General features: G+C 41.2%; 1 long non-coding RNA gene across 1 annotated transcript; it reads left to right on the top strand.

Moving 5' to 3' along the window:
* The first annotated feature begins 616 nt into the window (after nt 1-616).
* On the top strand, nt 617-23537 carry LOC115601235. The gene is made up of 3 exons (XR_003989272.1): nt 617-999; nt 16280-16349; nt 23039-23537. It is a non-coding gene; the product is annotated as an uncharacterized LOC115601235 (long non-coding RNA).
* The last annotated feature ends 1629 nt before the right edge of the window (nt 23538-25166 follow it).

Consider the following 25166-nt stretch of genomic DNA (forward strand, 5'->3'; position numbering starts at 1 on the left):
TTTTTCCTCAACATCTGGCATTGGATACTGCTGGAGGCAGAATGTTAGGCTAGGTCAGCCTTTGGTTATGATGGGTTTTTAAAGCTTTTATTCACCTTGCTGTTTGCAACATACCACAAACCATCCATCTGGCACTGCTATGACACAGCTGCAAATGCATTTACACTTTCACCACCACCACGATGATGCAGATAGCTGCTAGCATACAGTATTTGCTCCTATCCTTGAATCTTAGTAGGGTAGTCCATTCCTCAAACCAGGGTGGCATGCAATTAAGTTGGGTATACCAGGGTTTGTGTGGCAAGGCTTTGGTTATGGGGGAGACTACAGGATGGCTTCCGTGAGAAGCTGCTAGAAGTTTTCCCTGCGTCCTATGGAACCAATGCTGTCTGCCTTGTAGAAGGCTGATCCCATCAGTGATGGTGGTAGCACCTCTGGGATAGCAATTTTAAGAAGAGGAAAAAGTTACTGTGCAACAAGAATTGCAGCTGAAGAGAGGAGTGAGAATGTGAGAGAAACAGCTCTGCAGACACCAATGTCAGTGAGGAAGGAGGGGGAAGAGGTACTCTAGAGATTCCCCTGCAGCCCGTGGTGCAGCCTATGTTGAGGCAGGCTGTTGCCCCGCAGCCCATGGAGGTCCATGGTGGAGCAGATATTCACCTGCAGCCTGGGGAGGACCCCACGCTAGAGCAGGGCATGTCTGAAGGAGGCTGTGACCCCATGGGAAGTCCACCGTGGAGCGGGCTCCTGGAGGACCTGTGGCCCCGCGGGAACCCACACTGAAGTACTTTGTGAAAACTGTATCCTGTGAGAAGAAGTCACATTGCAGAAGTTCATGGAGGACTGTCTCCTATGGGAGGGACCCTACACTGGAGCAGGGGAAGAGTGTGAGGAGTCCTCCCCCAAGGAGGAAAGAGCAGCAGAGACAGCGTGTCATGAATTGACCACAACCCCCCTTCCCCATTCACTTGTGCCACTGGAGGAGAGGATGTTTTAAAGGTAAATACCTGCTTAAGAATTTTGCTGAAAAAGGAAAAAATTCAGTTAATGTTTCAATACTTTGCTGAACGCAGCCTGTCACATGTGTTTTTCAACTGCAAGAAATCATACCACCAAGTGATTAGAAATACGTATAGAAGCTAATTAACTCCTTTGCGATATAGTTTTAATTGATCCTCTCCTTGTCCCATGTTTCAACCAAGTTTTTTGCTTCTAATTAGCAAGTGCTGACAGGGTTCTTTATAAAAACATTGTATATATTTTTTTTAATTTTGATTTTTTGCAAACAGTCAGCTTCAGGCGAGGAATATGGCTCACTTTATGTAGCTGGATAATTCTTATCTAGTAAGATATTCGTTGCTGAATTAGAGGAAATATTTCATCACAGGAAAAATCTCTATCCATAACAAAACTGGGGAAAAGATAATGGCATGTCTGGGTAGTCTGGGTGAATGAAATAAGGTTGCAAAGAGACAGGCTTGCAAAGAGACATGATCACATTTCTGTGTGATAAGAACATAAGAACATTTTCTGCTGCATTAGTTATTGTTTCCCAAATAATTCCTAGCATATAGAACAGTGGTTGACTTTATTAAAGAGTCTTTCTTTCTATCTGTCTGTCTGTCTACCAATCTATCTATTTATCTATCTATTTTCTGTGAAAAGCAAGATCATATTTCCATATGGAAACAGCCACACAAGAGGTGCTCATAATGAAAGTAAAGCTGGAACGTTTTTTCCCCAACATGTCCCATTTTACAGTTATCTACACTGAATTTCATCTGCCATTTTCTTGCTTTATATCTTAGTGTTGTGAGGCCTTCTCATAGTTCTCTTCAATCAGACTTTTTATCTCCTAAATTTCTTCTCCATTACGCTAGTCACCTCCTAAGTAGCTCGTAATAATCACCAGATTCTAACATCTTCCACTCACTTTTCTGGATCAGAAATTGTTGTGGGCTCTCTTGATGAACTCCTTTCACTATGAAAAGTGACTATTAGTTCCTGTCATGTACTTTTATCACTTTTTTAAGTCTATTCAAGGCTTATCCATCTTATCCTAAGGCTGCTTAGTTTCATGAAGAACCTGTGCTGAGGGACAATGCCACTGATGATACCAAGTCAGGAGCTGTGCATTCTCCTTGACCCGCTGCCTCAGGAAAAAAGCAACAGCCAAGTGCAATGGGGTTTTGAGCAACCTGGTCTAGTGGAAGGTGTCCCTGCCCATGGCAGGCGGGTTGAAACTCGGTGATCTTTCAGGTTCCTTCCAACCCAAACCATTCTATGATTCTGTAATACCAGGACCTGAAAATCCCTTTGGTGCTAGCTCAGATTTGGCCACAATTATCAGGACCCTGTTTACATCCTCATGATCGTAGCAGTTTGATAACTCTGGGTTTAGTGCAATGATGGGGAGATGCCTGTGCCCTCTGTCCCTGATGGAAAATATTTCCTTCAGCCGCAGATGCAGTGGGACAAGCAGCAACTCCAGCAGGTGTAGCTAAGCACATTCAATACCCTGCAAGGTTTTTCACAGGGAGCTTTTCTTGGCTTATTACAGCTCTCTGAGCCCTCACTGTTGTGTGTCAACCAAACTCCTGAGGTACCTCTATCACCTGCACTCTCCTTCTGCCTTTAACCTCTTGCAATTTAAATGTTTATTAACTTGACACACAGGGTAGCTCCTGTTCCAAGTGCTCAACATAGTGACAGGGCAGTTGTTTCCTCTTCCTGGGCTGTGTGAGCACTCAAAGATTTTTTCACCCACAGGGCAATTGCTTGTGGCAAATTTAGCATCTTTGAACAAGGGTTGACTGGAATAACTGTGTCATCCCTCTGCCAATTCATGGAAATGTGGTTGGGCAGAAAAACTAAGGGCACACTTCATTGTAGAGAACCCAGGGGCTTTATATTCAGCAAAAATGTTTTAAAATCACGGTTAAAAATATATATTACCTAGTTCTTGAGAATATTTACGTGTCATAGAATTATTTGAAATACTTTATTCAAAAGCTTTTAGCCACAGCATGGCTTACCTTAAAGTTATGCCCTCAACTAGCTCTCTGCTTGCTTTCTTCTGTGTAACATCAGAAACTGCCTTTGGTACAGACAAGTAACTTATACCATCTGAAATACTGAAGTAACAGTTTTACATGTTTTCAACCTGGCTGTTCTGGGGATAACATCAGCTAATGTCAAGTTTTAACCAAAATAAGGGAAAAGGAGCATGAGAGCAGGGAGTCAGGCCAGTCACTTCTCTGATGCCCAGTTCCGGTTCTGAAATAAAATTGCCACAATCCATTTAAGACACTAGTCAGAAATTAGAGTTGAGAGAACCTAAGCTGGAAGTAAAGACTTATTTTTAGCCATCATGGCCAGACTAACACTATCTGTACCTGACCAAAAAATAAAAACCCCTGAAATCTCTTTGATACCAGCAGATGTGTCTCCACTGTTATATTTCCACTACTTTTTGCCTACGTATTTATTAACATGTTGCAAAGTATTTGAAGTCTTTACTGGTTTCAGGGACAAACACAGTGCTGGTAAAGTGGCCCCCTATTATTCTGTCTGCTCCCGCAGCAGAAAAACAGAGTAGTAAAAATATTCTTTGTGGGGAAGCATCATTCACTTGCAAAAGTAAGAGAAAACATCATGCTGCTTTCTTCCAGAAGAGCTTCTCCTAGTGGGACTAATGGGGAGACCCTCCACTGCTTATATCATGGTCCTTGTATCTCCTCCAGCGTTTCCATTTGCTACAAGTTGTCTGTCAATAGAGTGAGACAGAGAAGAGGAAATAGCTCTGCACTAGCTCTTTGGGTTACTAATTATGAAGGTCTTAGCTTTGCATTTTGGCTGGTTGTTCAAGAAATCTCCCTCTGAAAGCTAAAAGTATCTCGGGATCAGCATATCCTCAGCAAGAGATTCTGTTGTTATTTCCCTCTGACACATAGCTGCAAAAAGGTCTCCATTTGGTTACGGTTTTAAAACAACATGACAGGCCCCAGTAGGTCCCAGCTCAAACCCAGCATTTCCTCTCCACCCCTTCCCATTTAGCTATAATGAGCCAACTGTTCAGACTAGGACATGACGACATGACACCTGTGAAAATACAAGATCGTAAATACCATGATGTCATCATAAATCTGCAGGATTTTATTTTTTTATTACAGTGTCTTTATTTCACGCCACATATTGCCCACAGGGCAATCCTGAGCCTGCGGGTGTTGAGGCAGTAAGAAGCTCAGCATGTGCACTGGAGAAAGCCCGAACCTCTGCCAGTAGAACTGAGTTGTGTGCCATTGCTATACAGCCCCACGGTCTCTGAAGTCCAGATTCCCATTAAGTTCAGTAGACTTTGGATGTGGTCCCAGATGCACAACCTAGAACAGTATCTTACACAAACACTACATTTTCTCTCTGATTCAGAGATTTTGTCCATCTGCAAACGGCTGCAGGCAGCTCTTAGGCCAAGACATTCATGACCCCAGCACTGTGCCTGTTTTCTTTTGCCTGTCAAACAATGGGCTCCAGACCCTGAATCTGAGCTTTACTTAGTCTATGATCTACTTCTTGCCCTGTGGAAATCACCTGGACACCTGAGAACCACACTTAAGCTTCCTCCTTCTTCACTGACTCTCACTTCCGAGCTCCAAGCATTGCAGCAGAAACTAGAGGCATTCAGGGCCAGGATTTCAAAGGGTGAGGGCTGTGTTTGTGCACACAATATTTGAATGCATACTCATTGAATGCTTAATCCCCCTCACGTGCAGGAGAAAAGGGATGGATTTGCATTTGTAAGATAGCCTTGGCGTGCCCCATAGCTTGCTTGGCTGAGGCTGCCATCTCCCACTTTGTGTGTGCCTGTGGTTTGCATTTGTCCATTTTGCTGACAGCGTGGGGGAGTACACGGCCCCAGGAGGGATAAATTAGACTTTGATCTTTGACAGCCTGCCCTCGTGCCTTTTCTAGCCATCTGGACACTTCCTACTCTGACACTGGCCTGCGCCACGGCTTCTACCAAGGTTTGGGTGCTTTCAGCCGTGCCTGATACTCCTGTGAGGCTCCATTTCTCTGGGCCCACTTGAAGCCTGGAAGGTGGTTCAGTCTTTCCTCCCTCTAGCTTCAAGGACCTGAGGCCGAAAGAGCATGTGAGGAGAAAATCTGCCCTGGTCACAAGGACAGAGGGTTCGATTTCCTGCAGGTGTAGGTTGAATAAATGACATCATACCTCAGGGCTTTTTTATACATGAGATTGATGCAGGTGGTGTCACCACAGAATTGAACTACTCTGTGCTGAATAAATGAGCTCACAAAAGAAGTAATTAATGTAAAAGGATGGAAGGAGAAGACAGTTTGCGCAAACTGTTGACGTTGTCTTTACTTGGGACAATTCAACTGACTTTGTGCCCTTTGTGGTTTTATACTGTATGGCTTCCATGTAAATCTTTCTGCTTCGTTCTCTGCAGAGACATTCACATACTGGTTCATAGGTCCCCTGCTCTTTTCTCATCAAAGACAGGTTGTATGTCAGCCCTATTTCATTCTGCTGCCAGTGAGCTCTGAAAAGAAGATTAGCAAACCTTACAAACCCATCACTGGTTGCATTAGCCCACAGGGAGGGATGTTGCAATGAGTGGTATCTGATGATGGAAGATATTTATCTCCATGGCACCGTGAAGTTTACAAATATACCAACTGTAGCACAATCGCCCTTTTAATTTTTCTGGCTAAGCAAGTGTACTGTAATTTGAGGATAACAGACCACTGTCAGACTTGTGGTCTTTAAAGTGTTAAAAAGGCGAGAGGCAGTGTGAGAAAGCTGCTTTTTTTTTCACAACATTTCTAACAAGCTGAACAAAATCCAGACCTTGTTTAATGAGCACATATTTTATACAAATAAGCTCAAACGAGCTTACCCATCTCTAATTAAACTAGAAAGGAAGCATTTGTCCTAATTGGACTGCATAACTGAAGAATTAATTGTGTGGCTGTTTAGAATTGCAATCTTATGGCCCAATTCACGGAAAATACCTTTACACTAGGACATATGCAAGTTTGCTCATGTCTTTTTACCAACACATAAGCCCATGTGTGATTTTGATGCTTTGGTTTCAGTGGTTTAGTTTTTTTAAACTGTTAATGCAGACATACATGGAGGTTAAGTACAGTATTTCAATATTCTAATTAGGCCATGATAGAATAGTTCCCCATTACTGTAATTAGGTACTCAGTTAATCCCTACAGTGAAAATGCTGTGCTAACTTATTTACAAATATCAAAAGGGTGACTATTCCATTGACTTGGCTAGCTCTGCAGAAACAGAAAACATGGCATGGGAATTCATATTTCCTTCCAGTAAGGCCTGGCGTTGTGCACGGCATTGCTGGAAGCTTGGGAGCTGCTGAAATAACATCTGCTGTATTCAGAGAGTGCTCATTAAAACAGAGCAGGAACATTGCCAAACACCTTCTCCCTATGAATCTTGCAATTCTCTCCTGCTCCATTTACCAACCGGAGCAAGTTTCAACGATTGACCATGCTGTACAGCCAACTCTGCTGTGAGAGAGGGAAGACATGCACCCGCCCCAAGCACTGCCAGCAGGACTGTCAGCACGGCTCCTGCTCCAAGATCTCTGCCGATGATACATGAGACATCACACTGCACAGCTGTCAGACACAAGCCGGGACATGTGGCAGGTTGGCAGTCATAGCAATCTCACTTTCGCTCGTAAACTAAATACCTTCTATAGGACCCCCACCTGAAACCTTGCTTCTCTCTGGCCAGGGTCATGTGACTTCAGTTTAGTCATTCTGAAGTAGTGTTTTCAAAGTAGCATAAGTGATTTAGGTGCATGGCTATCTTTTGAACTTTGCTTTGAACAAGATGTTGAATTCCTTCAAAAGGCCATGAAATTCCCAGACATGCTATTGAGAAACAGTAGTTGTGAAAATACCATTCTTAATGTTCTTTATGCTCTAGCAGTAGCAACAACTGCTAATGTCAAATTTGTCTTGACAGGGACTGAGTATAATAGTGATCAGGACTTGAAGATTTGGCTGCATATGCATATAGACAATGGAGAATAAACTATGAAGCATTGCGTGATAAGTTTTGCAGTCTCTTTCTGATTGTTCTGCTTGCATAGGCAGTTAATATGTGCTATATTAACTGCTCAATTTTTTATTCCATTTGATCTTTCAACACATAGGAAGTTTATTTGTTAGACTCATTTCTTCTTCCTGTATCAGGTTTTCATTTAAAAGTTCCAAAAGCGCCTATCTGTCTTTTCCTTATTTAAAACTTTTTGTTGCTTGAGTCATGCCTGTTTTCATTTATTTTCCAAGGTGTACATGAAATGGACAGAAAACCAGAGGATCTTCCTAAATTAGACCCAGTAAATAGAAACACAGACCTGACTATGCTACAAGACAAAATTAAAGGCCTTCAAAAAAATCAATTGTATCATACAGTCAGTGCTGCAAACCTTGGCGGACCAAATTTAGCCTGGAAGTGCATAGAAGCTGGTAGAATTTTTCCTTCTTGCTTCAAAGCAAACCCTCACCCTCAATCAAAAGTCGTAGCAGATATGTCAAAGGTATGTGTGCACTTTTCCACATGTCCTAAATTAGAGTGAAGGAACATAAACTAAAGGCACTAGAACGAGAGCTGTAAGCATATTTCTTGTGGGCGAAGTTCTGCTCTTAGCGCTGTAGGGTGCCACTTCTACACCAGTGGCACCAAGACTTTCTACCCTTTTAGGTCCATGCTGAGAAGAGGGCTCAGCCCACAGCAGCCATGCATCTTGTGGCTGGGTTTCCCTAGCTGGGACTTGACTTCTAACGCTTGCCTCCAAGAGCATCTGCCATGATACTGGGATATAGCCAGAGGTAGAAGCCTGTCCACTTCTCATTTAAAGGGAGTCTTTAAAATAAATCTCCAATGAGTGTATGAAACAACAGTCATTCCTCAGCTTTAGTAACTAAATTTTGAAGTTAAACCACCTCAGCTAACACTCTGTGGTCTATAATGAGCTACTGGTAATCTAACACTTTTGTTGACATTTTAGAGGGAAAGAAAACAGGTTTTTACCCTCCTTGCTTCTTTATGGTTCAGTTGTAATGATTCATGCCCAGGATTTTAAATAGGTGCAAGAAGAGAATTGAATGCACCTCCTTGTTGCAGGTAAAATGGTACAAAACATCAAATCTACTTTCTAGGATTTTTTTTAAAAATTAAATTCTGAAGCAGCTGTGTAAAACCCATATACTGGTGGGATGCATGGACAGTGCTGTCAAGGGCCTTTGGAGGATTATAGCATTGTTTTTAATCTGTACAACTGCCAGTGGTATGTGGCCACAATAACGGAAAAAAAAGTCGCCATGTAAAATATCAACTGAAACATGAGCTTTTCCATCCTGTATAAAAGAGCTCAATGGTTACAGTCCAGTCAGTAACTTAAATGAAGACTTTACTTCTCTGTTGGTCTTCTATGGGAAATAGGTTGTACTGCCAAAACCTTGACGCATAATTTGGCGCAGTTGGCCAGTCTGCTGCAAGGAGAGGAGCCTGGAGCAGGCAAGCGACCAGATTGACTCACAGTGATAGGGAAGACAATTGCTCTCTTGGGAAAAGTCTGGTCTTTGCCTGGCAGCTTGTTTGTACTATCTGAGTCCTGTCAGTAGAGGAAATAATACTTTACTGAGTTTAAGAGAATATATGCTGAGAACTTCTGTGTTTATCCATGGGAGAGATTCACTGCAATACTAGGTACTAGGCCAAGGGGTACTTCTTGGCCACCACTTTTCAAGAATACAACATCCTCAGGCAACCATCAGTGTTTTTAATTTAGTTTCTTCAAATTATTGTGTAGTATTACTCATTGCTTTCCCAATGCAGTCTGTATATCTTGGCCTGTAGTCCATCTATCTCACCACAGGAATGAAGAGTTAAAATCTGCCATCACTCATACTGGTGTAAATGCTGAGAAAGTACTTAAGGCCAGTGGAGTCATTCTGGATTCATGCAGATGTAAGTGACAGCAGAATTATGAAGTGTCTGTTTAATATCAGCGAAATTCTATGTCATTTTATGATTCGGGCTCCAGTTCTCAATTCTTTGCATTGGACAAGTTAAAACAATATTTGACGCATTCCTAAACAGCAGGGTATAATTTACTACAATCCAATTACAAAAACATCACAAGAGAAAGGAATCAATTAGTTAGACTGGGAGGGCATAAAGAGCCACTGATAAGATAGACAGACCCAAAAAGGAAAAGGAAAAAAACCTCCCAGGGTCAAATACAGGAAGGTCTTGCCTTTTCATGAAACTCATCCTTCTTTTTCAGTTGACGAATAATCATAAATTTGGCAGTACTGAAGAAGCACCTGCCTCTCTCCAAGTCTTGGGACAGACGCAGTGTGTGCTGACTCTCTAAGGCTGCCTGAAGGTAGAGCAGGCCCAGACTATTTTTGGAGTGGCATATTGACACTGATTTATGTCTGGTATGACAGATACAGCAGAGAAGACAGACTTCTTTTTAAAAGGAGGCTCCTATGGAACAGCAAGTTCTGTGTAACCATCTCCTGCAAGAGACCTTGGGGATAGAGTGTGTGCAATCAAAATGCAGCTGCAGGCAACATATGTAATCAGTGAAGACATGTTGAACATGGGCCAATCTCAGGAAAGCTGTAGGTGATATTTTCTCTGCATATAGATGAGGTCTGCCAGTGATAACTTGTGTCTTTAACTTATTTCCTGTTAAGAAATTGTATGCTCAGAGATTGTTCAGAAATCATAGATTGTTCTTGGAATAGCACCTTCCTTCTCATGAAGAGCCACTTAAGATTGTGGTTGTGTGGACACGAAATCCCAAAAAGAATTCTTCACATGGTTTGTTCTTTTCTGAAACAATGAGAACATGAGTTCACCATGTAAGACTTTCTGGAGCTAAAGCAAATCATCCTAGCTGAGCTGAAAGCATTACAACTGTGCTTTTCTCACACCAGTGGAGCATTGCCTGTGTCTTCCTAGAAAATCAGGTCTTCTCAGTTTGGTGCTGCAGCTAGCACATAAAAAAGCTGGAAATGAGGCATCACCTCATTGTGTGCATCATCTCATCCGCACACCTTGGAGAGACTCAGGTGGCTCAGAAAGCTGTCAGCCTCTCCTCTAACACACACTGTAAATGCTGTTTCTCGTCCTTTGCATCTCCCTGTTCTTACTTGTGTGAATCTGTACAATATTTCCAAACATCAAAACATTGTGCAGCTTTAAGTAAAAGAGACAAAGTCTCCAATTGTTCAGCTTAATGGCATGAGGCCATTGCTCAGCTGGCTGTTGCCAACTTGCCTCCTTTACTGTGATGAAGTTTTCAAGAAATATCTTGCAACAACATGTCAATGGTGCAGCCTTTTTTCTGTGGAGTCTAATTTGAAAGTCTTTGGTTTGTTGAAGTTGAAGCCCAGTCACTGAAAACCTTCGTATCAAAGCTTGTCCTTGGCTAGTATTTCAGACTGCACTATTGGAAAAAGGTGTAATACAAGCCAAAAAAAAGACCAAAATGCAAAGGAAATGGGGTGCAGCCAGATGTCTCAAGAAAAGAAAGAAAACATTGGTAGAACTTTAGTTTGACTTCTTCTTGAGATAAATTTTAAGACGACTTTCAACTTTTAAGTAATATCTTTCATTAATCTAACTGTGAAACACTCAAAACCACCTATGCATGCTTTAAAATATCTGTTGGGGAGTGGCAGAAAAATTAAAGGTGTTCATTTTTAATTTTTCCAAATGTTTCTACATTTATCTTGCTCTGAAACTTAGTGCATTCTTTAAGTAGTAGCAGTATGAAGAAGGTGCCTTCAGATTGTGACATAGAATTTTTAAGACCTTAGCTAAGAGGAATGAATTTGACACTTTCCTACCTGCAGTTTAGAAGGCAGTTTTTGTGTATCCATTGTTACATCAAGAATCAAGCATGATAATAAAAGCCGAACTGAGATAATAATATTACTTCATCTCAGTTTCAGCAAGATATTGCAATGGTGCCTTTTCTCACCTGCTCTGTCTTCTTTACTTCCTACCATATCACCCTTCTCCTGTTTCTCCTTATGTTTCTCTTACTGTTCTTTTTATCATCTATGTCCTCTCTTACTTTCTTCTCTTTTTGGAAAAAAAAAAACCTCCAGAATTCTTATTCTTACATATTGTGCTTTCTTGTTTGGTCTTTAGTTGTTCTATTATCTACCAAACTTTACCAACTTACCATTTGTAAAAGACTGTCAACTGAGTAGGCAGGTGAGTATGCCTTCAGCTCCTGCCTCTTTCTCCTTGGCATGGGAGGAGAGCTGGAGTGGAAGAGACTAGAAGCTACAGGAGTATGCCATATAGGCCATGTAGCTTCCTTTGCCATCTTGCAAAACGAATGCCAGCCAATGAAGGACCTCGAGCAGGTAGGCCAACATTGCACTCTGCCACCATGATCTCCGGAAAAGAGTCCTACACTGACAGAGTTTCCAGGGAAATTACTCAGGCAGGACTCTTACCTTTGGCTGGATGTTTGCCCTTTGACTCTTTGTGAAGCTCATGGCAAGAAGTAGGGACACCAACACCAGGAATGCCAGCTCATATCCCCAGTTTTCTCCTGAGGCTTTCCTGTGCTTTTACCAGAACCTGACTCATGAATGATCCATTTGATAGGTAGCCCTAAAGCCAGAATCCCATGGAAATGCCACATATCTGATTGGCTGTCCTGCTCGCTTGTATAAGCAGATTTTTAACAGTAAAGCTTTCTGTTCCAAGGCAGCCACTGCTTACCCTGAAAAACATGGCCATACAAGCCTGATATGGCTTCTTGATGAGAATGAAGGTCATACTTCTTTCAGCCTAATTCCTCATGAGGGTGCCTGTTATGGCAAGGTATTCACAGGAATGCCACAATGGTCTACCTAGCCCACTCCATCTCTGACAGTGGCCAATTACCATCGCTTAAGAAAAACAGTAAGGACAAGGCAAGCACCTGCAGTTCAGTGTGGTGCCTGCCAATCAAGTCCTAGTCTTCCATACAATGGAGTTAATTCACTGGGACTTCAGCTGCAAGAGCTAAGATTATTGTGTGTGAGTGCTGCATCAGGTTAGCTGTGTACCTTTGTGGAGACACAAACCCTCATTGAAAACGGAACAGTAGTGCCCATATTTCAACAACTTCCAATTTAGATGTTGACAGTGTAATCATTCTCTGAAAGATTGAAAGTGTATCCTTAAACCTAGCAATGTCAAACAAAGCAAAGCATAAATCCTTTGATGCTTAGTGAATACATGGGCCAAATGTAGTTTTAGCCAAATTTTTTTTTAACTTTACTGTCCTCAGTAGGTTTATACAAACATGACTGAAAACAAAACTGTCTCTCACATGCTGATCTGTAATAAAACTCTAGTCGATGCGCACCTATGTTGACATTGTGTATGCTGGTTGATGTCTTTTCTCCAAAATATCTAGTTGTAGAAATATTTTGCCTGTTGATTCTTTTAGAGGTCAAATATTCATATGATTATTTTTTAAAGCCTTGGGTAGTTCTGGTAAATCAAAATTCAAGCTGAAGTTTTACAGGAAAATATCAACATTAGTATCCTTCATCTTTGCTCACAAGTCCTGTTAACATCAATAGTATCTCCATCTACAAAGTGATTCTAGATGACAGCTCAAGGAATAACCCAGGTGATGACAGATTATAGGAAGTTGGAAGGAACTGTAGCCTGTACACAGTAGCCTGTAGTGAGTTTTTTGTTGTTGTTTTCTGTTTGCTCTCTGAAATGCTTTGGAGCAGATCTGAAATAATTAAGATGGATAGAGCATTCCTAAAAAGGTTTTAATGTTTGTCGGGATTGTTGTTTCTTCTCAGGAGACTGCTACCTGTGTCACAGATCTGATGGAGTCCTGTCAGTGTAAGGTTACTTACACAGGCTGAATCAGTATTTATGTTGGTGGCAGTCATCTGCTTCAGTACTTTTTTCCACAAGCAAAGGAGCTTAAAAAGACAATGGAGTGGAATGAATCTCTGGTAGTTCATCCAGTGATGTTTCATTGTATATTCTGTCAGAGGCAAAAAGGGATGAATGGGAGGAATTGCTAATGCTGCATACTTTCAGGCAACCAATAAATGAGTCAATTAGGTAGTTATGCCTGAAGTAATTTCTCTAGAAGGTTTAGTTGCCAAAGTTTATAGTGATCACAGAACGGAAGGAACAAAACCAAGCAGAATAATTATGTTGTAACTCACAGAAATCACAGACCTGAGTTGTTGCACACATATATTTGCAAATGCATTGGGAGCTGTTTTCCATTTTGAAACATATTTGTAACGCAAAATATGCATTTTGAACAATACCAATGCTGATTTCTCATTAAATTTTGTTTCCGACATTGAGGCATTCTGGGCTGACTATTAGCAGCAGGATGAGCTGACATACTGAGGTCTCCTACCCTGAATTGCAATTGAGCTGAATGTTTGCTCTGAGCTTTCTCCGGTAGGGATGTCTCTGTGCCATTAGCTGTGATGTATGCAGAAAGTAGATCCTGGTGTAGACATCCTTGCGGGGCCATTAAAATTTAGGTGGATCTTAGCCACGTCAAGGACAGCGCTGCTCAGCTGGATTTCCCCTCACTCTGACTGACATCCAGAGGAACACTGAGGACCAATGCTTCTTCAATCTCAGGCAGAAATGTTTGCTTCCCAGAAGAAAAGCGTATTGGAACACCCATGACAATACTACAAGAAATAAAGAAATGTCACTATGCTCGTTCACCATAATGATAGTGTTTTAACCATGAGGTGCAATAAAAATGTCTCCCCTCAGCCAGTGATAAACCTCGAAACAAGAGGTGTTTGCGCATTCAGGAAGAGATCAAGGGATTTTTTTCTTTCTGCATAGTTTCCCTCATCTAGGCACAACGTCTCTTCATAGCTGTAGTAAAGAAAGAAGATAATGGAATTTTGTCAACAGCTTAAACTGACAGACTTGTCAAAGCCAGAAGAGCCAAATACAGGCTGGCCTAGTCTGGCCTCCTATGAAACACATGCCAGAGGAAGGCAGACAGGACCTGTAGGCTACAGTTCCTTTTTCTCCCCCTTTCTGCTCTCCCCCATAACAGCCAATACAGTGGCTTTACTCTTCTGTAAGCACAACAGAAAATTATTTTCCATTACTCTGTAAATGGAAAATCATACCTGTCTCCAGTGGTCTAGGTCTGTAACCCAAAGAACTATCTTGGAAGAGCTGCTACAGATCAAATTGTACTGAAGATTAAATATATGTATAAATATATTATATTTTGTAAGGAAATAATCCCCTCCCACATAACCAGGGAATGAGATTGCAGTTATTACCTTATGGACAATGGGATTAATAAAAACCACCTTGTTGCACAGTTGTTTAAATCCCAGTGACATTGTCAGAGAAGGAGCTCTGCCTTCCAGGTCTATGGCTTCTCTGTAACTTGGGGGTCAAGGTACACATATGCCATCCCAATTTCTATTCCCCAGGCTAGTCAGAAGAGTAAATTCAGTCTTAAATCAGAACAGTAAATTTATACAGTACCTCACAGCACAAAACAGCACTTTGACAAACATTTACTGGCTGAAGATCCTGACTGCAACAAAGGCTAACACCGACAAGTTAATCAATTAACCAATGTTTTTAGAATTCGCAAACTTCTTTCACAAACTACATATCTTCTACCCATATCTCTCATTTGCTTAACTTTGGCCATCCTTGGCTGCAGTTGTATACTTCTGTGAGTACATAACCTCCTGTCTTTCCCTCATAGTTTGTTTCCAAGCAAGCAGAAAAACCTCGTCCTTCATTTTGACCATGGCTGCTTCTACTGAGTTGCTGCTGCCCCCAATGTTTCTGCTGTTAATAACTACAACTTTGATTTAGCAATGGTGATAAGCCACAGGATTTATGCTTTGATAGATCTTATATTGGTTAAATTGCAATGTTTAGGATCTGGGTAAATCTCCAGCCAACCCCTCAGATTGTAATTAATTTGAGTGCTAGGAAGGATTGAGAAGGACTCTGTGGCTGGCTGTTCCAGGCTCACCAGTCTCTCTAGTAAGGAGGGCCCCAGGGACATATCAATGAATCTAGAGTACTTCAGGGTTCCTTGGTTAATAAAATCTAAAATCAAATATCAGTTATCATCATTGTAATTACACAGTTACACAAGTTAACTCAATCTGATTAGAAACAGCCCTGTGAAGAAACCACATGTTTTACCTCTTTTTAAACGGTTACAGTGGAACCACTTCTCAAAGTTCCTATCTGGGGAGGAAAAAAAAAAATCTAAAACCAAAGGAAAACACTGATTCAGGCCTTCAACTTGCTCCTCTGGGTGATGTGGGGAAGCAGTGACGAGAGAGACAAGGGTCTTGCTTCTCACCTTTTCCCCATTTATTAAACTCTAATATTTCTAGCTACAAGGGGGACTAAATAAAAACCAGGCATATATTATCTGTGGGTTTTCACATTAGATCAGCTGAAAACCGTCCTTCTTTACTAGGAAGTGTCTATATTTGCCAACAATTCTTTGTGTCTGACTCATTTCCTTATTACCTCTCTCCCCTCCTCTGCTTTCCCTTAAGGGATTGACTTTCCTCCACCTCAAACAAAAATAATTTCTTTGGCATATGAAGATCAAGGACTGATTTTCTAATGTCTGCCTGCCTGCGTGCCTGTCTCTCTCTCTCACTGTGTCTCCTATCTGTCTACTTTTCTAAGGCCTCTATTCTTGTAGGTTCCTGGAGCACATATAACAGGCTTTGCTCCATATTAGTGCACATCTTTCTTTTAAAGGTGTGCTGCTTAAGATTTCCAGTTAGTGTGACCAAGAAACCTACCTGCGCTCACAAACTTGGCTCAGTAGTCATACAGTAACACAAAGCAAAGCACGTAACAGGAGGAAGGATTTATTTTAAGACCATTCTCAGCTTTCAGATTGAATGTTAAAGCAGTCTTCCTCTATGGTGGATAGTTTGAAGGTGCAAAAGCGGCTTCAGTGGGCTATTTTCTCCCAGCTCCAGCAACACAGCACGATGAAGAGAAAGGTAGCATGTCCATTGCTGTCTGTTTTGATGGTGCCCAACTGGAGTCTTGGAGGATGCTCTTTATGCGTTAAGTGGGTATTGAAAGAGTTTAGCACTGCCCTTTCACAACCTCTTTTTTTTTTTTTCTCCCCCCATATGTATTTATTTATTTATTTATTTATTATTTCCACAGGAAACAAATACAGAGCATATGAGATACAGAAGGTAAAGAACAGTAGAAAACCAGCTGCAACATACGTAAGGTAAGCAAGAATGTTTTCAGCCTGGTGCTTTTATGATTTAATGAGCAAAAGAGCAAAAGGCTGAACACAAGAACTGCACCCTTACTGCTAGCTAAAGAAAGAGATGCCAAAGTAATTAATCAATCCAGAACAGGGAAAAGTCACGAGCAATGTTTTTTGAGCAAGCTAGAAACATTTCACTTCTTCAAATCCCATTGCTCAGTGGTGGCTTTTTGTTTCCACTCTGAGAGAATGCTGTCTTTCTCCATGATTTTTCTCATTTACATTTTCATTTACTAAATAATCCACAGATAAGTCATTCTTTCTCCAACTTTCAGAGTGTTTTATCTGGCACTATGTGTAGTCTCAGAGACAAGTTTGATAGATAAATTCGTTGACCAGGCTGAGATTGAAAGCAACACAGTTGCAGAGCAAAAGTGTGACCGCAAATGACCTCTGGAATTGTCACATCCTATAGCAGACCGCTAGGCTAAGGCCACCTCTCATCTTTTATAACCAGAGCTCAGAAAGAAGAAAAAGCTGAAAAGCGATTAGTGATTTGGGATATTCATCCTCAGACATTGTAATGAGCCCTGCCTCCAGGGAACACTAAACCTTCTCCCTGAAGGTCAGATGGCCTTTCAGAATCTCAAACTAGGAATCAAAAATTAAGACATTAGCCACCATTAATCACTTTTCAAAATTGAACTCTTCATGTGCAAGGTAGCAGCCTAAAAAGGTGCCTCTTTCAAACTCTGGTCATGCAAGTATTTTTGGCCAAGACAGTGAGTGAACCAGCTGAAATGCTAAGTAAACTGTACAGCATTTGTAGAAAGAGATACTGAAATTATCGACTATAAGTCTTCTCATGACAATGTCAAATCTAAGAGTAATGCTTATTCAGTTGGGAACAGTAAACATGACTACTACCAAAATACACCTCCTGCCAGTACTAAGCTGTGCAAAGTTTTATTTATTACTCCTAGAGGGTTATTCACACCATCAAATTTGGACATCTCACTTCGGTATGATTCAGAGGATCAACATTACATTCTTTATAGAGTCACTTCCCAGACACAGGGTAATTCTGTGTAATTAGGTCAGATGTCTAATGCAACATAAAGTGCACAGTTTGCATGCTTCCTCCAAGGGCCTTGCTGGCCTGGCTAATTCTATGATACAGACATGAAACTCCATAGCTACACTGGATAGGATTTCCTTGGGGTGACAGGTCGCACGGTTTCCATTTCCCCTTTCCCTGCCACCACAGCATCATCAGCACATCAAATCCCATCTTTTATTTTTGCTTCTTAGTGCTGTGGCCACTCTGCACTTTGTTCCCAGCCCATGACAATCATGAGCCTCTAGATGAGAGTGAGAATTGTCGATAGGGTGGCAGTGGGGGGTATGGCATAGGGAGGAACAGGCACATGCATTAAGGATACAGATAGCCATGCAGAGGTGTGATGAATGCTGTGGATGCAAACTGCAGATGCTTTCAATACATCCTTTAGACTCCCTGACCAGCAGCCTTGGCTTTCTCCTGTTCCCTGCTTTGCTGTAGCTGTCAGCTCCCAAAATGCATTCTAAGGGTTGATAAATTCTTCAGGAAAAGGTAAAGGAGTTACCTATATAGTTATAGTCTGCTGTGTCCAATGTGTAAGCTGGATCAAATGTCTCTATGTGGCACTAAAGCACACTGCAGGCACAACCCTTCCATGGACTTTGAACATTTTGATAACCTTGGTAGCAGGAACTACTCAGGAAATGTTTGCTTCTCTGTGGAAAATTTAGACAAAAGTGGCAAAGAGGAGTTTCAATGTCAAAAAAAAGTAATATCTCTCCAGACCAACTGTGACTAAAGAAATAAGGTGAAAAAACAGACTATGAAATACCATAACTAAAATTACAGATGTTTTGGACAGCCCAGAATGCTACAGGCCTCATGCTCAGAGCTGAAGTTGAGAGCAACTGAAAGTGCTGGCCACAAAGGCTGTACTTGTAAAAACAGTAATTACAAAAGCAAAACCTGCCTGACTAAAGGAGGAACTCCAGCTCTCAGAAGGCCTGGGGAAATTAACCCTACATTTTGCAGACTGCTATACCTTTAAAATTCTTAATATAAGTTCAGCAAAAGATATTGCCCTAGGCATGACCAATTTTAAATGCTGCATTTGCATTCACTATGTTTTAAAATAACAGTCCGGGTAAATTAGTCCCATTTGGACAACATCTGCTGTTTCACAGTTCCCTGGACTCTGCTCTGTCAGAAATAAATGTGAATGGAAGATTTTGAAGTTGTGTTACTCTCCAGAAAAACCATTTTACCCCACTTGAAACAAGATATATGATAATAATGCTTTGCAAATGTAATTTTACATTGTAAAGGCTTAGAGGGTTTTCTTTTCTTATGACTATTGCACCATGTGGTCTGGATATAAAACTGGCTTTGGTTACCAATTCCACCATTAAACTGGAAAACAAAGCTCTGCATGACTGAATGATGCTTGAAAATTATTTAATCATGGCCCACAATAAAACTTTAAAATTAAAGAAATTTAGTATATTTTCTTAAATTGAGCTCACTTTCATTAAAGTAGCAGTAAAGGAGAAGAAGCACTGGAAGGACTTTCTGAGCATGGTGGGCCAAATGGCCCCACTCAAGGCAGGGCAGAGGCTGCCGTGAGTGGCAGCACTGCCCTGGGAGTGCTGAGAAGTGATGGGACCCCATGGCTTTTCAGGAGCACTGACAGCCTCCCAGCCCATCACACTGGGACCAACTGGAGTGTGGTGGTGGTGAATGCTGCATAACCATGGAAAGACAAAGCAGTCACAGGACCATGGTTTGCGGAAGCCCACCAGGCAGGTGAAGGGGCTGCTCCCCCACGTGGAAACAAGCGTCCTCAGTTTCTTGGTGTTTAAACACAATTAAGCCTCTTTATTGCCTGCACGGTTCAGTTATACTATATTCATCTCCCTGCTGTCTTGCAGAGAAGAACAACACCTCTGCCCCTCCATCATGTCAACGACAGACACAGCTTAACTTCTCATGGAAACCAGTATTTTAGAAAGGGTTAGGTATAGCATAATCAGAGGCCTGGTAATTTCAACTCATAAATGTCTCTGCAGACACAGATACTTGAGTTCCTTGCTTCTTGCTTTTCTCCTTCATGACCCAGCAAATCCAGCACCAATTATTGGCAATTGTGGTAACAGCTCTGGAACTTATCTTCTTGGCTTGAACTGAAGAAAATTCAGCAAAAGTTAAGACAAGCACAGACCAGATGCCCTGCTTTGAACCTTGTGAAATCTGCAACCTCATTTAAAGCAAGGAATTCAGAGTAAATGTAATATTAGGAGAAAGGATCTTTACTTGTCATCAAGATCAGTCTTGAAGTCTTTTGCACTCTCTCCCTGTGCACAGTTGCTTGTTCTATCATCCTCTTGGCGAAAGTTACATATGAAGCCAGGATCATTTGGAGTAGAAGATAGTTGTGCTTTTATACTCACAGACATGGAGTTCATCCTTGCAGAGGACTTAGACACACACCATATCATGCATGTATGTGTGGAGAACAGAGTGCCAGAAAAGGAAATAAAAATCACCAAGAAATGCTGGGAGAGTGCTCTTGCTCATACAGCTGAAAATTCTAAATGATAGTCATTTTGGCTCTCCCTTCAAAGTCTCCCACAACAGAAAATTGAAATCAAAACAGGAAAGAGAAAGAAAGATGAAAGAAAGAAAGAAAAAAATATTAATGATTGATAGATTGAAAAATGATACACACAAACCAATTTAATTCATGACTGAAGACAAAATGATTGCCAAGTAATATATTAGTCAATCAGTATGTCTCCCTGCCTTTTACACAAAGGCCAATGATTAAAGTAAGTCCTACTTAGATGTAGTAAATTTTCTATTTCAGACTAGAAAGAGATGATGAATAACTCCAAGGCACGTATTTCCTGAAGGTTCAAATACCTTGCATCAATCTTAATTTCTCCTAAGAAAACAAAGACACAGAAAAGAATCATAGAATCACAGAATCATAGAATAGTTTGGGTTGGAAGGGACCTTCAAAGGTCACCTAGTCCAACCCTTCTGCAATGAGCAGGGACATCTTCAACTAGATCAGGTTGCCCAGAACCACATCCAGCCTGACTTTGAATGTCTCCAGGGATGGCGTATCTACTACCTCTTTGGGAAACCTGTGCCAGTGTTTTACCACCCTCATTGTAAAGAATGTTTTCCTCACATCCAGCCTGTATCTCCCCTCTTTTAGTTTAGAACCATCACCCCTTGTCCTATCGCAGCAGGTCCTGTAAAAAGTCCCTCCCCATCTTTCTTGTAGGCCCCTTTTAAGAACGAAAGGCTGCAATAAGGTCTCTCTGGTGCCTTCTCTTCTCCAGGCTGAACAACCCAAACTCTCTCAGCCTTTCCTCATACAAGAGGTGCTCCATCCCTTCGATCACTTTTGTGTCCATCCTCTGGTCTCTGTCCAACAGGTCCATGCCTTTCCTGTACTGAGGACTCCAGAGCTGGATGCAGTACTGCAGGTGGAGTCTCACCAAAGCAGAGTAGAGGGGCAGAATCGCCTCCCTTGACCTGCTTGCCACGCTCCTTTGGAAGCAGCCCAAGATACAATTGGCCGTCTGGGCTGTGAGTGCCAATTTTCAGGTCATACATATCCAATCTTTCATTCACCAGTACCCCCAAGTCCTTGTTCTCAGGGGTGCTCTCAATCTCTTCATCCCCCAGCCTGTATTGAAACTGGGGGTTGCCCTGAGACAGGTGCAAAACCCTATACTTGGTGCCTCTGAACATCGTGTGGTTCACATAGGCCCACCTCTTGAACCTGTCCAAGACCCTCTGAATGGCATCCCTTTCCTTGGATGTATCAACTGTATCACTCAGCTTTGTGTCATCTGCAAACTTGCTGAAGACACACTGTCTATATTGTTGATGAAGATACTAAATAGTACTGGTCCCAGTGGGTACCCCTGAGGAATGCCACTTTTCACTAGTGTCCATCCAGACATTGAGCCGTTGACCACTACCGTCAACATCACTTTCAGAGAGGAACTTTGAATCATGTATATGAAAGTAAGTTTCAAAGCCCTCAATATCTAGACTGGGGTCTTTTAGAAATGAAATCAGACTTGTTAGCTGTGGATAACTACAGAAAGAACCTAAAAGTGCAAAACAAGAAACAGTTGTGGAGAGGGAGCAGTGGGCAGAGAGCAAGTGCCTATTCTTTTTCTTCTGCTCATTCTGTGATCATCCATCATAGTCCATAACAGTTTGTGCGATTAAATAATTGCCAATGCTTTGACTGAAACAATGTCTGGAGCAAGGGAACAACCAGGAGCTCCAAATTACAAACCCTGTTTTTGCATATTTTTTCTTATGTTTCGTTTCTTCACTATTGGAGTTCTGGCAGCATCCTGGTGACCTGTAAAATGTTGGACACTTCTGCTCTTCAGCGACTGCAATGGCAGCTGTGGTAAAAATACTAATTCCCTGTTGATTTAATTCCTCCTCTGCAGAGGGGAAGAAGCTGCAAGGCTTGTGGTTGGTTTGTCTGAGCTCTGGGATATCCCATCTGCAGCCTGGCTCACAGGATGAGGCTCTTGACACCTGCTTTGATGTGGAAGCCTACTGCAACCTCAGACACCCTGCGTTACCCCTGGGGTACCAAATCAGGACCTCCTGTAGGCCTTGTGCCCCTTTTGTGAGCCCTGCAAGGATGTCTCAAAGGCTGAATGGTGTCTCAGATGGGACCAGGTGCTTATATCTCACCTGCAGTGTCTTTACTGTCATGGTAGTAGATCACACTTGGACCCAGTTAGAGAAGGCAGCTAACTAGGTCTCATCTTTGCAGACCAGGTTTGTTTCAGGCACGCTTTCTCTGAGAAATAGTGGAAATATTTTTGACAGCACATGTAGCAAGCATGTTGAAAAAGCATAGCAAAATATTGAGGGAGAGGTGCTGCTGTTAGCCCATAGCAACATAAATAGTTAAACATTAAAAATTCAGTGTGTGAGATGATTTTTGAAGTGTTTTTGTGATTCCATTCAGATAATTTCAAACCCTATTCAGGGGGTCTGAGGTGAACGCCAACTTCCTTCAAAGAGTTTTAAAACAGTTCAAAACCTATTTTAAGTCATAAAGAAATTAATAATGTATTAATAAATTCTAAGAAAATGTATTTGTACCTAAAAAGTATTTCTGGTATTTCTAAGCTCAATCCACTGAATTTTTCATGGATAGTAAGTGTGATTGATTTCCTTCCTTTCAGTATAAAGCTTGAAACATCCATAGGTATGGAAGATCTATAATTTATTCCCTTTAGACCAGTGATTGTAGACTGGCAGCTGGACTCTTAGACAAACTATGAGGCCAAAAAGAACATTTTTAAATTCTGATAATGTAGAAATTAAGTTAACGCAACTGTGCCAGTAGCAAACACTTAAGCTTCTGTGTACAGATTTTGGGCAGATAGATAACAACATATTTCTAACTTGTCAGGTTGTTCCACTTTCTAAAGCGGTAATTTGGGAAATGGAAAAATATATTAATAGAAGTTAACTCTTTCTCATTACGTGTCAAAAGCTTCTATAAACATGGACCTGAATATTTTTTTTTATTACTCATGTTGGTTTTTTCTCTTTTCTCTTTCCTTCCTTTTCTTTTTTCTGAAAATTGCAGAATTATCACCTATTGTCATCTGCATGTATGTTCATACTTGTTTGAATATGAGTCAAACATTACTCTGTAATTTAATTGAAGACTGTAAGGATTATGTTGGGCTGGGTGCTGAGCAGCTGCATGTTATGCCTGTGGCCCTGAATCAGGAAAAGCAGAGGCAGCATTTTGAGTGAAAGGGAAGCTTTTTTTGCAAAATGAAGTCAATGATGAAGGGGAAAGTTAGTTCTCTTCACCTTCACAAAGCCCTGTTCTATCGGTGGGAAGAGTTTGTCCACTTTGGATTCTCTCTGTGAATAGGTTAGGAAAAGTTCTAAGTTTTCAGCCACTGAGGAGCTAATGTACTCTGTAAGAAGTCGAGAAAGTTAGGAAGCAAATGTGTTAAAGGAACTTCCACCATTATAGTCATTCATAGACTCAAAACCATACTTTTGAAGAACTAGAAATATAATATTAATCACTATGCAAGTGTATTATCTTTCTTATCCTTTAATACCATCAAAGGGCCATAATTATGATTTAATTCTTATAATAGTACCAACTCTTTGTTTGCACTCTTTGTTGTTATACTCAATAAAATGTAAATATATCATCCTGTGGTTTACTATAAACACTAAAATGGTTTACTGGATCAGCAACTGAATGTCTCATGACTCTGTGGCCAACATAGAGACAGTCAGCTATAAAAGCTTACTACATTTTAAGAGCCCAGTTCCCCGTTAACTCAGGCAACATGAAGTAAAATCTAGCTGGATTTCTGCTTTGAGTTGTATGTGAGATCCTAGCTGTAAAGAACAATAAGGCCCTTCTTGCAGAAGGGGGTGGGAGAGTTGTCCCTCTGTAGTAGACGAATAGAATGACTTGGATCCAAAAGTCAGTGTCTTTCAGTGACTCCTCCTCAAAGGCTAGAGTTACCTAAAACGAGACCCCACTCCCGCATGGGAGCTGCCCTGTGGCCCTCTCAGTTCTCGGTGAGACCACTCTCTAAAGAAAGCCCAGAGTGCTTCTATCCAAGATTTCAGAAAGCTTTACAGAAAAATGCTCATCGATATTTGGAAAGATGTATTACACACTATTCCAGTCCACCTTTCCTGGCTGCTCCAAAACCACAATCAGCAAAGACATTGCCCAGATACCTGCTCAGCCAGATGCAGCAGCCTGGAAATGAAGAGGAGTGGCTGGAAATGAGCTGCAAAGAACATCGAACAACAGCTACTGATGCAAGCTGGGATTTCAGTGTCAGTAATGATCAACCCTGCATGTAAAGGAGCAGTTTTGTTCCAAAAATCAGTGTTATCATGAAACAAGAATAAGCTATGGAAGTGTACACTTACCCAAAATGTCCCGGTTTTCAGGTGGCAGACACCCAAGAGCAGATTTTAATAAAAAAGAAGTTTATACCTTCCATGTATTAGCACAGCTGTTTTATTACTTGGCAAAGTACTAAAACAATTGTGTTTGCTTATTTTGCTTTTACAATTATTTCCTAATTGCAAGCCATTACTGATGTATTTTAAGAACAATTTGCTTTGTCACTGGATGCTAAAGGCAAGTAAAATACTTTGCTTAGAGAAAGTTGGAGATTGCTTTATTTCTCCTGCCTTAGGAATTACAGTTGTTTCAGTGTTCTTTGTGCTTCCTTTGCAAACACTGGCCTTTAGCATTTGAATTATTTTAGCCCAAGGATGAAAAAGGAAAAAAAAAAAAAAAGAGCTTGCTTGTTGCCAAATGTCAGTGCATCTTTGGTTTTGGGGAATGGCCTTGTTTTACAGGAAAAAAATATTTAAAAATACCCCAGTACCAGTTAGGAACATATTAGTACAACAGTAATTATAAGCTGGAATGTGTCAGAATTAAATGAGTTATGATCTGGCAAGGACCTGCAAACTATAGTCAGATACTTAATAAAGTTTAGACATGCAGCTGTGAAGACTCCTGGATCCTTGCCACCTTTTATTAGAGTGGCGCCCAGCAACGCCACTGTAGTTAAGGGTCTGTCAGCATTTCCATTATAAAAGCCCATTTTTTTAGGGCTTTGTAACTTGCCCATTTTAAATCACATCAAGCTGAAACTTGACATTAAAATTGTCAGGAATAATTTCTTTTAATACAAAAATGTTACTTACATTTT

Source organism: Strigops habroptila, chromosome Z (assembly GCF_004027225.2).
Source record: "Strigops habroptila isolate Jane chromosome Z, bStrHab1.2.pri, whole genome shotgun sequence".
Classification (NCBI taxonomy): domain Eukaryota; kingdom Metazoa; phylum Chordata; class Aves; order Psittaciformes; family Psittacidae; genus Strigops; species Strigops habroptila.